General features: G+C 36.7%; 1 protein-coding gene across 1 annotated transcript in view; it reads right to left on the reverse strand.

The window, feature by feature from the left end:
• RALYL (RALY RNA binding protein like) overlaps nucleotides 1-14878 on the reverse strand; it is a 786844-nt gene that overhangs the window by 88822 nt on the left and 683144 nt on the right. The gene's annotated exons all lie outside the window — the stretch shown is intronic.

The raw sequence follows: 14878 nt of genomic DNA on the forward strand, positions 1-14878 counted from the left end.
ATTTTAAGCTCTCAAAACAGCTCTATTGGTTACTGCAACTGGAAAAAATTAAAGTGCAAGGGACCTAAGTGGCTAGCTCAAATTTTATATCTAGTAAGTGACAGGGCTGAGACTGGAGGGAAAGACTTCTGAATCCACTTCTGGAGCTGTTTTTCATCACCATGCAACCCTCCTCAGCCTGGAAGAAATTTAATCTTATGCTAAATGGAGTACTGGTATTACAGGGGAGTAATCATTTTTAATATTTATTCATTTATTTTACTGTTATAAAATATGCATAACTAAATTTACATTTCTAATCGTTTAAGTCCATTTTAAATGTCAAGATTCGATGGAAATGTTGTGCAATTAACCATTTCCAAAAATTTTTTATCATCTCAAACAGAAACTCTGTGTCCATTAAACAATATTTCCTCATTCCCTCACTCCCCTGCCCCTTCACCAAGCCTCAGTGACCGCTATTCTACTTGCTATAGCTGTGAATTTGTGTATTCTAGGTACCGCATGTAAGTGGAATCATATACTCTTTGTCCTTTTTGTTTGGCTTATTTTACCTGGTGTAATTCTTCAAGGCTTATCTATGTTCTAGCACATATCAGAATTTCAATCCCTTTTTATGCCTGAATAATTCTCCACTCGTGTGTGTATGTGTGTGAATTTTTGTTTGTCTGTTCATTTGTTGATAGAATCTGAATTGTTTCCATCTCCTGGCTGTTGTGAATAATCCTACTATGAACTTTGGTGAGCAACCATTTTTTGGGGGGCTCCTACTTTCATCCCTTTTGAGTATATACCTAAAAGTAGAATTGTTAAGTCAGATGGTAATTTTGTATCTAACCACCATACAACAGGCAAGTAATTTTATATTCCCCAAATATCAATTTAATGATCCTTCATAACTTTTCTTTTGTTAAGAAAATTGAAAGAACACATTGAGGAGGGCTTGTCATTCATGGCTTTCAGGATAGATTACGCATTTGTCCTCACACCCATTATGTACAGGGCAGGGGTACTGACCTAGCATGATTGGCTTATCAGATAGGGCTGGTTCCTGTCCAACACAGCCTGACTGAACACAGTGAGTTTGAACTCAAGTTCTGAAATGTAAAGTGGAGACCTACTTCATGTGAATGTCTAGATGGAGACTGAGCATTGTCTAACCAGAGCAACACTGCTGTTTATCTACCTCTGCTAGCCAGAGAAGACCAGAAGACCACTGCCAGAGCAGTAAGAACAAAAGTGGCCTCTTTTGCCCCACAGTTGCAGATTGCTAAAGTTATAATGATTTATGTTTTAGTTGATATTACTGGTGTTAGACTCAACTATGGCATTGAGTCTAGGGATTTTAAAGACAACCTATTGGCTATCATCAAATTCAAGGGATAAATTTCACCTCAAAACTTTCCTGACATAGCAGTGCATATAATCTTCATTGTGAAAGCCAAACTTTTTGAAAATCTCAAGTTTAAGGTTATGCTACATTCATACACATTTGTCATAAGTAATCCCTGTTATCTCTTAGGGTTCGTCATTTTTTTTCCATTTATTTTTATTGATTGGAGGCTAATTACTTTACAATATTGTAGTGGTTTTTGCCATACACTGACACGAGTCAGCCATGGATTTACATGTATTTCCCATCCCGATCCCCACTCCCACCTCCCTCCCCACCCCATCCCTCTGGGTCTTCCCAGTGCACCAGCCCTGAGCACTTGTCTCATGCATCCAACCTGGGCTGGTGATCTGTTTCACCCTTAATAATATACATGTTTTGATGCTGTTCTCTCAAAACATCCCACCCTTGCCTTCCCCCACAGAGTCCAAAAGTCTGTTCTGCAGACGAATGGATAAGGAAGCTGTGGTACATATACACCATGGAATATTACTCAGCCACTAAAAAGAATTCATTTGAATTCAGTTCTAATGAGATGGATGAAACTGGAGCCCATTATAGAGTGAAGTAAGCCAGAAAGATAAACACCAATACAGTATACTAACGCATATATATGGAATTTAGAAAGAGGGTTGATCATTTTTAAGAGCATGTTGCTAGATGTCCACAACTTACTGATCTTACAACTGAAAGTCTGTGTCCTTTGACCGACACCTCATTGTTTCCTTCACCTCTAGTCCCAGCTAGCCACCATTTTACTGTTTCTGAGTTTGGCTTTTTCAGATTCCACATATAAGTGACACCACGTAGGATTTGTCTTTCTCTGACTTCTTTCACTTAGCATAATGCTCTCAAGGTCTGCCACATTTTCATAAATGACGAGATTTTCTTCTTTGTCGTGCTGAATAATACTCCATTATATATACACAGCACATCTTCTTTATCCATTCAGCTGATGACAGACACCTTAGGAAGTGATAGTTACATGTTCTGATGGACCTGTTAACTAACTCTATGGTGGTAATAACCTCGTGGTATGTAAGTGTGTCAAATTAATATCTTGTATACCAGTCCATTCTAAAGGAGATCAGTCCTGGGTGTTCACTGGAAGGACTGATGCTGAAACTGAAACTTCAGTACTTTGGCCACTTCATGCAAAGAGTTGACTCATTGGAAAGGGCCCAGATGCTTGGGAGGGGTTGGGGGCAGGAGGAGAAGGGGACGACAGAGGATGAGATGGTTGGATGGCATCACCGACTCGATGGGCATGGGTTTGAGTAAACTCTGGGAGTTGGTGATGGACAGGGAGGCCTGGCGTGCTGCAATTCATGGGGTCGCAAAGAGTTGGACACGACTGAGCGACTGAACTGATGCCTTAAACTTACACGATGTTCTATGTCAATTATACCTCAACAAACCTGGGAAAAAGAATACTTCGGTTAAATACAAATATATGTGTAATAGCATTCCTGTTTGGATAACACAAAAGAGTTTCCTACCAGTCAAAGCAAAGGAAAAAGAAAAGACAATTAAAATAGTATATCATTTTAAGAGTTTTGTTGAGGCATAGTTTATGAAACATGGTACCTGAGGAGAGAAACATTCTAGTTACTGAAACAATATTCTTGGTGCCTTTCCATACATAATCTGATTTGCCCTTGACAATAACCTATAAGATGGAGAATATTACTCCAACTTTATAGGACACTGAGGCCTAGAGATATTAAATACCCTAAATAACACAGATAAGTATTCTAGCATAGTCATTCATATGCTCATTTACCAAAATGTGATAAGGACCTATAATCAGGAACTATATTAGGCACTTAGGTTTAGAAGTGAAATAGTTTCTTTTTTGCTCACAAATCTCACAATCTAGTGGTGATTAAGATGGTCCTTGATATCTTGTCCATCTTGACTAAACTATAGGCAGATTTCTTCCTAAACATGGGCCTCTGACCTCTCTTTTGTTAGAGCATTTAGTTAGAACACTCTGTAAATTGTAGTTGTAAATTCCCTGCCACTCACACGTGTAAAACTTCTCCCAGTCTTATGCCTTGTCTTTCTTAAGGACCTGGGAACTATCTTTGAAATTAAATAATACCAGTCACACTAATGATAATAATTATATAATGTTGAGAAGTTATTTACTTGAATAGATAAATTTGATATTAAGTATCAGACATGGTGATAGACATTTTAGATGCTCTAAGTAGCTATTGTTTGATGGGACAATGGTTTTCACATGGTGAAAATTCTCAATATTTTCTGATGTGACTGAATAGAGAGAATATGTAGCTAAATTGTTTCATCTTTTCTTCTGAAACTCTTTTGAAAAATATTATAATATCAGAGAGTAGAGTAAGGTGAAAATATGACATGTTACTAATGTGGATGTCAGTGATGATTCTACTCATAATTCTAATACCTTTAAGAAATACCTCAGTAATTTACCAACCTTCTGGAAATTGAAGAGTGCATGAGAGAAAAATGTTCATTTTTATTTTTTTTCAGTTGATGCTTAAATTATCTTGTCCAATCTGCTTATTTTTTGTTCAATTCTGACTGGTGAGGCATATTTGCAAGGACAAGTTATAGCTAAGCACCCTAAATTGTTTGAACTCCAAGTTGCACTTTCTGCCATCATAAACTCAATTTCACCTGTCAAGTTAAAAATGAAATAAAATGTACAAGCAGTTCTGTGTAATCTTGACAAGGCTGCTTTTGCCTTTAAGGTCTGGACTTTTTGCAGAAGTGCCATGGCTGTAGTTGGTTCAGGGCCTAAGCTGTAAATCAAGCTGGGTTTCCAAGGAAGAGGAAGAGATTCAAGGAGATGAAAAGAGATCAGCAGAGAACAAGTCTGATTTGTGACTGCCAAGTGCTTTCCTCAGTATTCCTCCTGCTCTCAATTCTGTCTTTTTGTTTCCTCTCACATAAAATATGTTCTCCCTCATAAAAATCCCTTCTTTTTTTTCTTTCTGTGTGAACCTCTATTTGAAATTAGCTGTCAAAAAGTGACATTTCCAGGAGTCATATCCAGCACTGTAAGTATCTTATGTATCCTAGAATTGTGGTGCCAGGAAAAACTTACCTATTACATTAGAAAAGGTCCTCTTTCCCTGATATAAGCCAAGAGGGATGCTGTTATGCTCATGAGTTAATCTATTTTGGCTTTCTTTTTTGTAAATTAATTTATTTATTTTAATTGGAGGCAAATTACTTTACAATATTGTAGTGGTTTTTGCCATGCATTCACACAAATCAGTCACGGGTGTACATGTGTCCCCATCCTGAACCCCCTCCCGCCTCCCTCCCCATCCCATCCCTCAGGGTCGTCCCAGTGCACCAGCCCTGAGCACCCTGTCTCATGCATCCAGCCTGGACTGACAATCTGTTTCACATATTTTGGCTTTTAGACAAGGAACTTTCGCAACTTTCACTGTGGTAGTTTTGTGTGACAATCTGGTTCTTAGGCCATTAAAATAAAAATGAGAATAAAAGAGATGTTTAGGACACTGTCCAGGAGGAAGTTCATTCCAGTGACTGAAAATGTTTTTGTCATTTGGGAGTATGGTCAGTGACAAAGGGTAAGTACTTGACTTTCTAGAAAAGTGAAACAGTAGCTTTGAATTTAACACAGTTTATATTTGAAATTTACAATATTGTACACATTTACAACATTTATTCTACTTTTCAATGTACCTTTATTCTATTTGCTCAGATCCCTTAGAAATTTAATGGGAAATAGGAATTGGTAAAATGACTGTTTAGAGTTGCACACTCACATTCTTTCTTTCATTATTGGGGATTAAATGAGACCTAGTAACTTTCCTGCAATTTCACTGAAACTGTTTCATTTATAGAAGAAGAAATCACAATTCATTGGGTTTTGCAAAATATGTGGTCCATTTTATATACCCCTTTTGAATTCATAAAACCAGTTCATATGAGTAGACTAATACACGGAAGTACTTTTTACTTTTTATCATAGAATGTCACTAAAATATGATCTTCAGAATATTAATAAATTTCTTAGCACAAGGATGGAGCATTTTAATTGTTTATTAGCAGACATCCTACAAATAATGATTGAAGCCTTCTCAATTACTATATGTGGATCCATAAATTAAATCAAATAATCAATTACTGAAATTTGTTTTAAATATAATATTGGGAATTGTGAATAATGATATCATATCAGCAAAGCATGGCTTCTAACCTCAAGGAATATCAAAGTTTAAGGGATAGGCAAATACACAGATGATCATAATTCAAAGTCAAATTTGACAAAATTTGACTTTGACAAAATTAAAACTACTATAAGGGCTTATAGGCAGAAGAAATAAGATGTGGTTGGGACAAGGACTCAGATAAGGTTTCATAAGAGAGATGATGTTTTAATTAGTCCTTGAAAAAAGATATAGGTATTTGACAAGTGAATGTTAAAAGGTAGTCCTTCTAGATGGCAAGATTTAGTGGTAGAAAATGTGGAACAAGTATGGAAGTTTATGACAGCTGTTCTTCAGATACTTACAGAAGTTGTGAATGCAAAAGTTATAATATTGGACAGCTGAATTTCCAGAGTAAATTTCCCTATGGTTGAGGTTCCCAGTGAATCAAAAGTTTCCTCAGAGATACATACAGGATTCTAACTTCTAACTTACAAAATCTGATGTGGGTTTCTGACTGTCATAATGTATACAGTTGAACAGACTTATAAATTTTGCTAAGATAACATGTGGACAAAAATCTATTTTCATTAAGGAGTACAAATAAACAAATAAATAAATTTACTTTGGAGTATGTGTGGGTGTGTGTGGGTGTGGTGGATACACAAAACCACACAGATTCAAAATACAAAAACAATGGAATAAGCTATTAAGTCTACACTGCATTGGCAAAACACTCAGATTGACTACCAAGGATTTTGGAATGGGGAAGGAGGCTGGCAGGGACCCAAGGATTATGGCACATTCATAGAATATCTGGCTAACTGTGGATCAGGACCTGACAGCTTAGAAAGGTGAAGTGACTAGGAAGTTCAAAGATTAAAACAATCCACTCAGTTCATTTAAGAGTTCTGGTCTCTTAGTTGTGAGTCAAACTAACAGTCTCACACATTTAAAGGATGATTAATTGAAGGATTGTGTGAAGAATAAATTCTAGGACAAGAAAGAGGAGGGAAAAAAAGAAAAATACTTTTTCTCTCTTGCTGGGTTAACATAGGAATTCTGATTTTGGAAGTATCTTCTTAAATGGGGTATGATTCTTACCCTTTTCTATGCTGTGTTCCCATAGGAAGGATGTTCACAGATGTAGCTCCAAAACTGTGTTTACACAATTCTTTGTTGTTTTATTTTTTACAGAATGTAAAAAATAAACAAAAAAGAACAGCAACAAACCCTCCAATGACTCCCCATGGTCTCCAGGTGATGGTCAGACTCCATACTTTCAGCAGTCTCTACATGCAGCTCCTTCTTCTGACATTCTTTAACAATTCCTTTAACTCCTCTTTTATTCACTCAGACTTCCCCAGTAACCTACTTTCTGGGTGGAAGAAAATAGCTCCTTGCTCTCACACACAGGTATTCTTGTATCTCTCCACAATCATCTGCATTAGCCCAACTGGCAACTCAGCAGAAATTTCGTTATGGGACTTTGCTCAAGCTCTCCATTTGTCAACACACGAATCTTCTTTTTGTTGAATATGTATCCATACTTAGGGCCTAACTCAAGCCCTATCTCTTCCCCAGTTAAAAAGTTTGTAGAGTTAGGTTAAATTCCACTTACTGTGCTATTCTTTGATTACAGCTTTTTGTATTTACATCTGACTCATGCTTTTTAGTTCTCTTCTTTTCTTGTCATATAGCTAATCTAATATATAGATTTGTCTTAGACTTTCACAAACCAATCTCTCTATTCCATTTATCATTCCTGTCTTCCATCTTTGAACTTAATCTAATTTGTCTGATTTTCTTAACACTGAAGCTTTCAGAGTAAAATATTTCAGGATGACCCTTGTCAAAATCCTGTAGCATATTATGCATCTTCTTGTCTTAGGTGAATTTATTCACAAATGTGTGGACTATATTCTTACAGCTTCTTAAGCATGCTTCAGTCTGAACATATTATATTGTAATTGACAATACATGACTCTATCTCACAAGATTGTGAGCTGTGAAAACACAAGGCATTTATTTTTTCCTTTTTAATTGGAGGAAAATTGGTTTACAACATTGTGTTGGTTTCTGATGTATAGCAATGTGAATCAGTCATAACTACGTATATATATCCCCTTCCTCTTGACACAGGGTGTTTGTAGCACCCAGTAGATATTTTTTTCAATTGAATATTTGATTTCTGTGGAACTTTTTACTATAATATTTATTTTTATTGCTCTTTGTAAGGAAATAAAATGTCTGTAGTAGAATTTTAAAGACCTGAAGATTAATATTAGAACATACAGATCATTACAGCTAGGTTGGACCATGTTGGGTTAGAACTTTTTTGCCAATAAGTATCAATTTTTTGCCTCTTAGCTCTAAATCTACCTCCTTTTTGCTCTTGCTTTGTGATAATGGAGCTGAATCTTGTAAACATTTCTCCTTTGATAGCTGGCATCATGACCGAGTGACTGAGCAAACACGCGCCATGTTAGAGTTAGCAGAGTCTTTATGGGGGAAAACAGAAAGGCATTGAAGAGAAAGGGGCTTCTTTTCCAAAATGCCCACGTGTTTTCTTCCTTGCTTTTTCTGCACAGCTGAAAAAGCTTTTTCACACCACACAGGACACCCATGGAAGCTCACTGGAACCCCAGAAAGTGGGTGCCTACACATTATCCCTAGACCGTCAGTACTTCAATGAAGCTCTCTGACATGCAGAGGGCAGAGGACACCTCTCTCCTAATAAGATGTGCGTCTTAGCCTAGGAGAAGGAGGGTCTTCTAGGATGTTCCTTCCTTAGATACTCTCCTTCAGCCACAGAGATATTAATTGTTCCCTACACTTTCTCCTCTCATACTGCTTTTCAGCCTCTTTTATCCTTCTTATGGAGTTAGCCATATTTTGCTAGGTAATAATGATTCATACTGGGGGAAAGATTGGCAGTAAAATTAGAAATGAAAAAGGAGAAGCTACAAAAGACACCACAGAAATACAAAGGATCATAAAAGACTAATACAAACAACTATATGCCAATTAAACAGACAACCTAGAAGAAATGAGCAGATTCTTAGAAGGGTACAACCTACCAAGACTGACCAGGAATAAACAGAAAATATGAAGAGACCAATCACAAGTACTGAAATTGAAACAGTCATTAAAAACCTTCCAACAAACAAAAGTCCAGCAGCAGACAACTTCACAGACAAATTCTGCCAAACATTTAGAGAAGAGTTAACACCTATTCTTCTGAAAGTCTTCCAAAAAATTGTAGAGGAAGGGACTCTCCCAAATTCATTTTACAGGGCCACCATCATGCTGATAACAAAACCAAACACAGATGCCATAAAAAAAGAATATTACAGGTCAATGTCACTGATGAACATAACATAAAAATTCTCAACAAAATACGAGCAAACCAAATCTAACAACACATTAAAAGGATCATACACCATGATCAAGTGGGATTTATACAGACATGCAGTGTCCTTCAAATCTGCAAACCAATAAGTATGATATGCCACATTAACAAACTAAAGAATAAGAACCATGTGATCATCTCAATAAACACAGAAAAAGCATTTGACAAATTTCAACACCCTTTAGTGATAAGAAAAAAAAAACTTCTGAAATTGGGCATAGAGGAATAAAGATCATCTATGATTCCCTGATGGCTCAGATGGTAAAGAGTCTGCCTGCAATGTGGGAGATCCACGTTTGATCCCTGGGTTGGGAAGATTCCCCTGGAGAAGGAAATGACAACCCACTCCAGTATTCTTGCCTGGAAAATCCCATGGATGGAGGAAACTGGCAGGCTACAGTCCATGGGGTTGCAAACAGTCAGACATGACTGAGTGATTTCACTTTCTATCTTTTATGAGAAACTTACAGCTAATATCATTCTCAGTGGTGAAAAGTTGAAAGCATTTCCTCTAAGATCAGGAGTAAAACAAGGATGTTCATTTTTATTCAACATATTTTTTGAGGTCCTAGCTGCAGCAATCAGAGAAGTAAAGGAAATAAAAGGAATCAAAATTGGAAAACAAAGTAAAACTACCACTCTTTGCAGAAGACATGACACTATACATAGAAGGTCATGAAAATACTACCAGAAAACTACTAGAGCTCATTAGTGAATTTAGTAAAGTTGTAGGATACAAAGCTAATACACATAAATTTCTACATTCCTATACACTAATAAGGAAAAATCAGAAAGAGAAATTATGGAAACAATCTCATTTACCATTGCATCAAAAAAGAATAAAATAACTAGGAACAAACCTACCTAACGAGGCAAAAGACCTGTAGTCAAAAAACTATTAGACACTGATGAAAGAAGTCGAAGATGACACAAAGAGATGGAAGAGTGGACCATACTCTTGGTTTGGAAGAATCAACATTGTGAAAATGACTATATTACACAAAGCAATCTAGAGATTCAATGCAATACCTAGCAAACTATCAATGGCATATTTCACAGAACAAGAACAAAACAAATAAAAAATGTGTATGGAAACACAAATGACCCTGAATAGCCAAAGCAATCCTGAGAAAGAAAAATGGAGCTGGAGGAATCGGGCTCCTTGACTTCAGACTATACTATCAAAATGGTATTTTTATTGTGCTGGCACAAGATACAGAAACACAGGTCAATGGGACATTGATCATTTTATTGTGCTGGCACTGGCACAAAATACAGTAGTCATAACAGTATAGTTCTGGAACAAAATACAGAAAGATAGATCAGTGAGACAGGAGAGAAAGTCCAGAGATAAACTCATAAACTTATGGTCACCTAACGTAACACAAAAAGCAAGAATATACAATGGAGAAAAGAGTCTCTTCAACAAGTGGTGCTGGGACAAATGGATGCTACACATGAAAGAATGAATTTGGAACATTCTCTAACATCATACGCAAAAATAAACTCAAATGGATGAAAGACCCACATTTAAGATCAGACACTATAAAACTCCTAGAGGAAAACATAGGCAGAAAACTCTCTGACATAAATCACAGCAAGATCTTTTTTGATTCATCTCCTAGAGTGATGAAAATAAAAGCAAAAGTAATCAAATGGGACCTAACTAAATTAAAGAGATTTTGCACAGCAAAGGGAAACATATACAAAAATGAAAAGGCAACCCATGGAATGGGAGAAAATATGTGCAAATGAAGCAACTGAAAAGGAATTAATCTTAAAACTATGCAAACTGCTCATGCTGCTCTATGCTAAAGATATAAAGAACCCAACTGAAAAGTTGGCAAAAGACCTAAGCATTTAACCAAAGAAGTCATATAGGTGGCCAAAAAGCACATGAAAAGATACTCAACATCACTAATTATTGGAGAAATGCAAATCAAAACTACAGTGAGGTATTACCTCACACTGGTCAGAATCGTCATCATCAAAAAATCTACAAATGATAAATGCAGGAGAGAGTGTGGAGAAAAGGGAACCCTTCCCTACTGCTGATGGTAAAGTAAATTGGTAAAACCACTATGGAGAACAGTATGGAAATTCCTTAGAAAAACTCAAAATAGTTACTATATGAGCCAGCAATCTCCTTCCTGGCCATATACTTAGAGAAAACAACAATTCAAAAAGATATATGTACCCCAATGTTCATTGTATCAGTGTTTACAATACCCAGGATATGGGAACAAACTAAATGTCCATTGGCAGAGATGGATGGTATATCTACACAATGGAATATTACTCAAGTCATAAAAAAGAATGAAATAATGCTATTTGGAGCAATGCAGATGGACATACAGACTACCATACAAAGTGAAGCAAGTCATACAGAGAAAGACAAATATCATATGATATGATTCATATGTGGAATCTAATTAAAAATAATATAAATGAACTTATTTACAAAAGAGAAACAGACTCACAGATTTCACCTATGACTACCCAAGGGGAAACATGCTGGGGGAGGGATAAATTAGGAGATTGGGATTAACCTACACAGACGAGCCTGGGGGGCTACAGTCCATGGGGTCACAAAGGGTCCAACATGATAGGGTGACTAACACTTTCACTTTCACTACCATATATAAAATAGATAACTAACAAGGACCTACTGTAAGCACATGAAACTCTACTCAGCATTCTGTAATAACCTATATGGGTAAGAAATATGAAAAAGAATACATAGGTTACTCATGGTATCTAACACAAGGTAAATGCTATGTAATAATTCCCAGCCTATAGCAAGTTCAAGTTTTGCTTTTGGGGTCTTTCTGGAATAAAGTTGCAATACATTTGAGTAAGTACACATTTTAGCATTTTAGCTATTCAAAAACCATGTATATCCCCATTTAACTATTCACACTCAGAAAGTGAAAATGGTAGTTGCTCAGCCATGTCCAACTCTTTGCAACCCCATGGACTGTAACCTGCCAGGCTCCTCTGTCCATGGGATTCTCCAGGCAAGAATACTGGGGTGGGCTGCTATGTCCTCCTCAAGGGGAATCTTCCTGACCCAGAGATCAAACCTGTGTCCCTTCTGTCTCCTGCACTGGCAGGCATGTTCTTTACCACTAGTGCCACCTGGGAAACCCTCACTTTGCCGTGCACCTGAAATTAACACATTATAAATCAACAACTCTCCAAAGGAGCTAAACAAGACAGTGACGCATGTGATATACAGTCAAAGGGTGCACATTGTTTATTTGTAAGGGAACCTTTGTTTCATAGCTTGTACAGTTGATATTTTTATTTTTACTATTATTTAATTTATTGAATTATAATTTTTATAAACAGTTTTCCTTCAAGGGTTAACAGATCAATTGCACATGTTCTCCATGGTAGAAACTAACATAAAACTATCTGGGAGCGATGTCAAATGGGAATAATAGTAATAATAATAACAATATCATCAATGATAATGTTTACTGAATGATTATTGAATTGTCTTAAAAATCCTCTTAGTATTAATATTATCCTGATTTCAGAAATAAGAGAACCAAGACATCATCAATATGACCAATTAAAGTCCAGAGCATAAATCACCTTGTCTATGGCCAGGTATTTTTGTAAGAAATATTTAGGTAGCTTTTCCAACTGCAGACTCAGTATAAACCAGGGGAGTGATACCACTACTATAAAGCTAATGCAATCTTAGAAGGCATTAAATGAACTGTAGTTTCTTTTAAAAAGGAGGTGACAATTCTAATGGACTTTCACTTTTGAGACATCTCTGTAAATGTTTAGTTCAGTGTATTTCAGTGAAGTTTCAGAAGGATTTCAACCAACTGGCACACACACAGGTGAAAGAAAAAAGAATGGCAAGAAATCTTAGAACAACACCCCTGCATAAAAATGGCTGAATTAAATAAGAATATTTGGCCTAGAGAGAAAAGCCTTTGGGACGGAAGGAAGCTAACTTATTTACATATATGAAAGGCCATCTAGTGGAAGAGGTACTGAATTTATTCACTGTGACACCAGAAGGTAGGACAAGTTTAAAAGAGTAGTAACTACAAGAAAGAATGTTACTGTTAAATGTAACAAAGAAATAGAATGAGTCCCAAATATCTTGAGATTTTTAGTAGTTTATGAAAAAGAAAAGAATCATAAAAAGGAAAACACTGTGACAAAACATTGTATGATCTAGCATGTGGAATGAAGTGTTAGTTGCTCGGCAGTGTCTGACTCTGCGACCCCATGGAGTGCAGCTCACCAGGTTCTTCTGTTCATGGAGTTCACCAGGCAAGAATACTGGAGTGGGTAGCCAAACCTTTCTCCAGGGGCTCTTCCCAACCGGGAGACTGAATCTGGGTCTCCTGTGTTTCAGGCAGATTCTTTACCATCTGAGCCATCATGATCTAGCATGACAGTGTAACAGACACATATGCTTCCAGAACAGCCCAGAAAAGATTTGTTAGGGATTTTATAGAGAATTAATGCATTACATGTTTCTGGGAATGTTTACATGTAATGTTTATATTACAGAAACATTACATGTTTCTGAGAATTAATGCATTACATTTTCCAAGCTGAAATTTCATGATTTCTATTAAAATCAAATTACATGGCTAAAATGTAACATTTAGCTATTCACATACATTTTTCAGGAAGGTGGTGACCTGAATCTGACTTTCTTTCCTATTGGCATCAGTTCTAGACTCCTCAGTTCAGTCCCTCAGTCGTGTCCAACTCTTTGTGACCCTGTGAATCGCAGCACGCCAGGCCTCCCTGTCCATCACCAGCTCCTGGATTTTACTCAAACTCATGTCCATGGAGTCGGTGATGCTATCCAGCCATCTCATCCTCTGTTCCCCTTCTCCTCCTGCCGCCAGTCCCTCCCAGCATCAGGGTCTTTTCCAGTGAGTTAGTTCTTCACATGAGGTGGCCAAAGTATTGGAGTTTCAGCTTCAACATCAGTCCTTCCAATGAACATTCAGGACTGATCTCCTTCAGGATGGACTGGTTGGATCTCCTTGCAGTCCAAGGGACTCTCAAGTCTTCTCCAACACCACAGTTCAAAAGCATCAATTCTTGATTCCAGCTTGTGCTTCATCCAGCCCAGCATTTCTCATGATGTACTCTGTGTATAAGTTAAATAAGCAGGGTGGCAATATACAGCCTTGACGTACTCCTTTTCCTATTGGGAACCAGTCTGTTTTTCCATAGCCAGTTCTAACTGTTTCTTCCTGACCTGCATATAGATTTCTCAAGAGGCAGGCCAGGTGGTCTGGTATTCCCATCTCTTTCAGAATTTTCCACAGTTTATTGTGATCCACACAGTCAAAATTAATCAATCTCAAACATTAGTTTCTTTAATTTTATACCTAAAGTTTACATTTTATATTTGTTTCTATGATCCACTTTGATTAGATTTTTTTCAAAGGAATATCTGATTGATTGAGCACAATTTGTTGTAAAGACTATTCTTGCTTCATTGAATTACCTTTGTATCTTTGTCAAAGGTACTTGGCTCTCTTTGTGTGATTCAGTTTCTGGGTCTTCCATTTTGTTCCATTGATCTATTTGTCTATTCTGTCACTGGTAACCACACTGCCTTTATTTTACAATTTTATACCAAGTCTTAAAGTTAGGTAATGTCTATCCTCCAACTTCGTTCTTCTTTAGTGTTGTGTTGATGATTCTTTTTTTTTCTCTTTATGTTTTCATGTGAATTTTAGAATGGGTTTGTTAATATTTACCAAGTATGTCCTGGAATACTAACTGAGGCCGTGTTGCATTTATAGACTAAATTGGGAAGAATTGGCATGTTCCTAATATTGAATCTTTCAATCCATGAATATGAAAGATTTCTCCATTTAGACTTTATTTATTTAATTACTTAAGAAA

This window comes from Dama dama, chromosome 21 (genome assembly GCF_033118175.1).
Source record: "Dama dama isolate Ldn47 chromosome 21, ASM3311817v1, whole genome shotgun sequence".
In the NCBI taxonomy this organism is placed as follows: domain Eukaryota; kingdom Metazoa; phylum Chordata; class Mammalia; order Artiodactyla; family Cervidae; genus Dama; species Dama dama.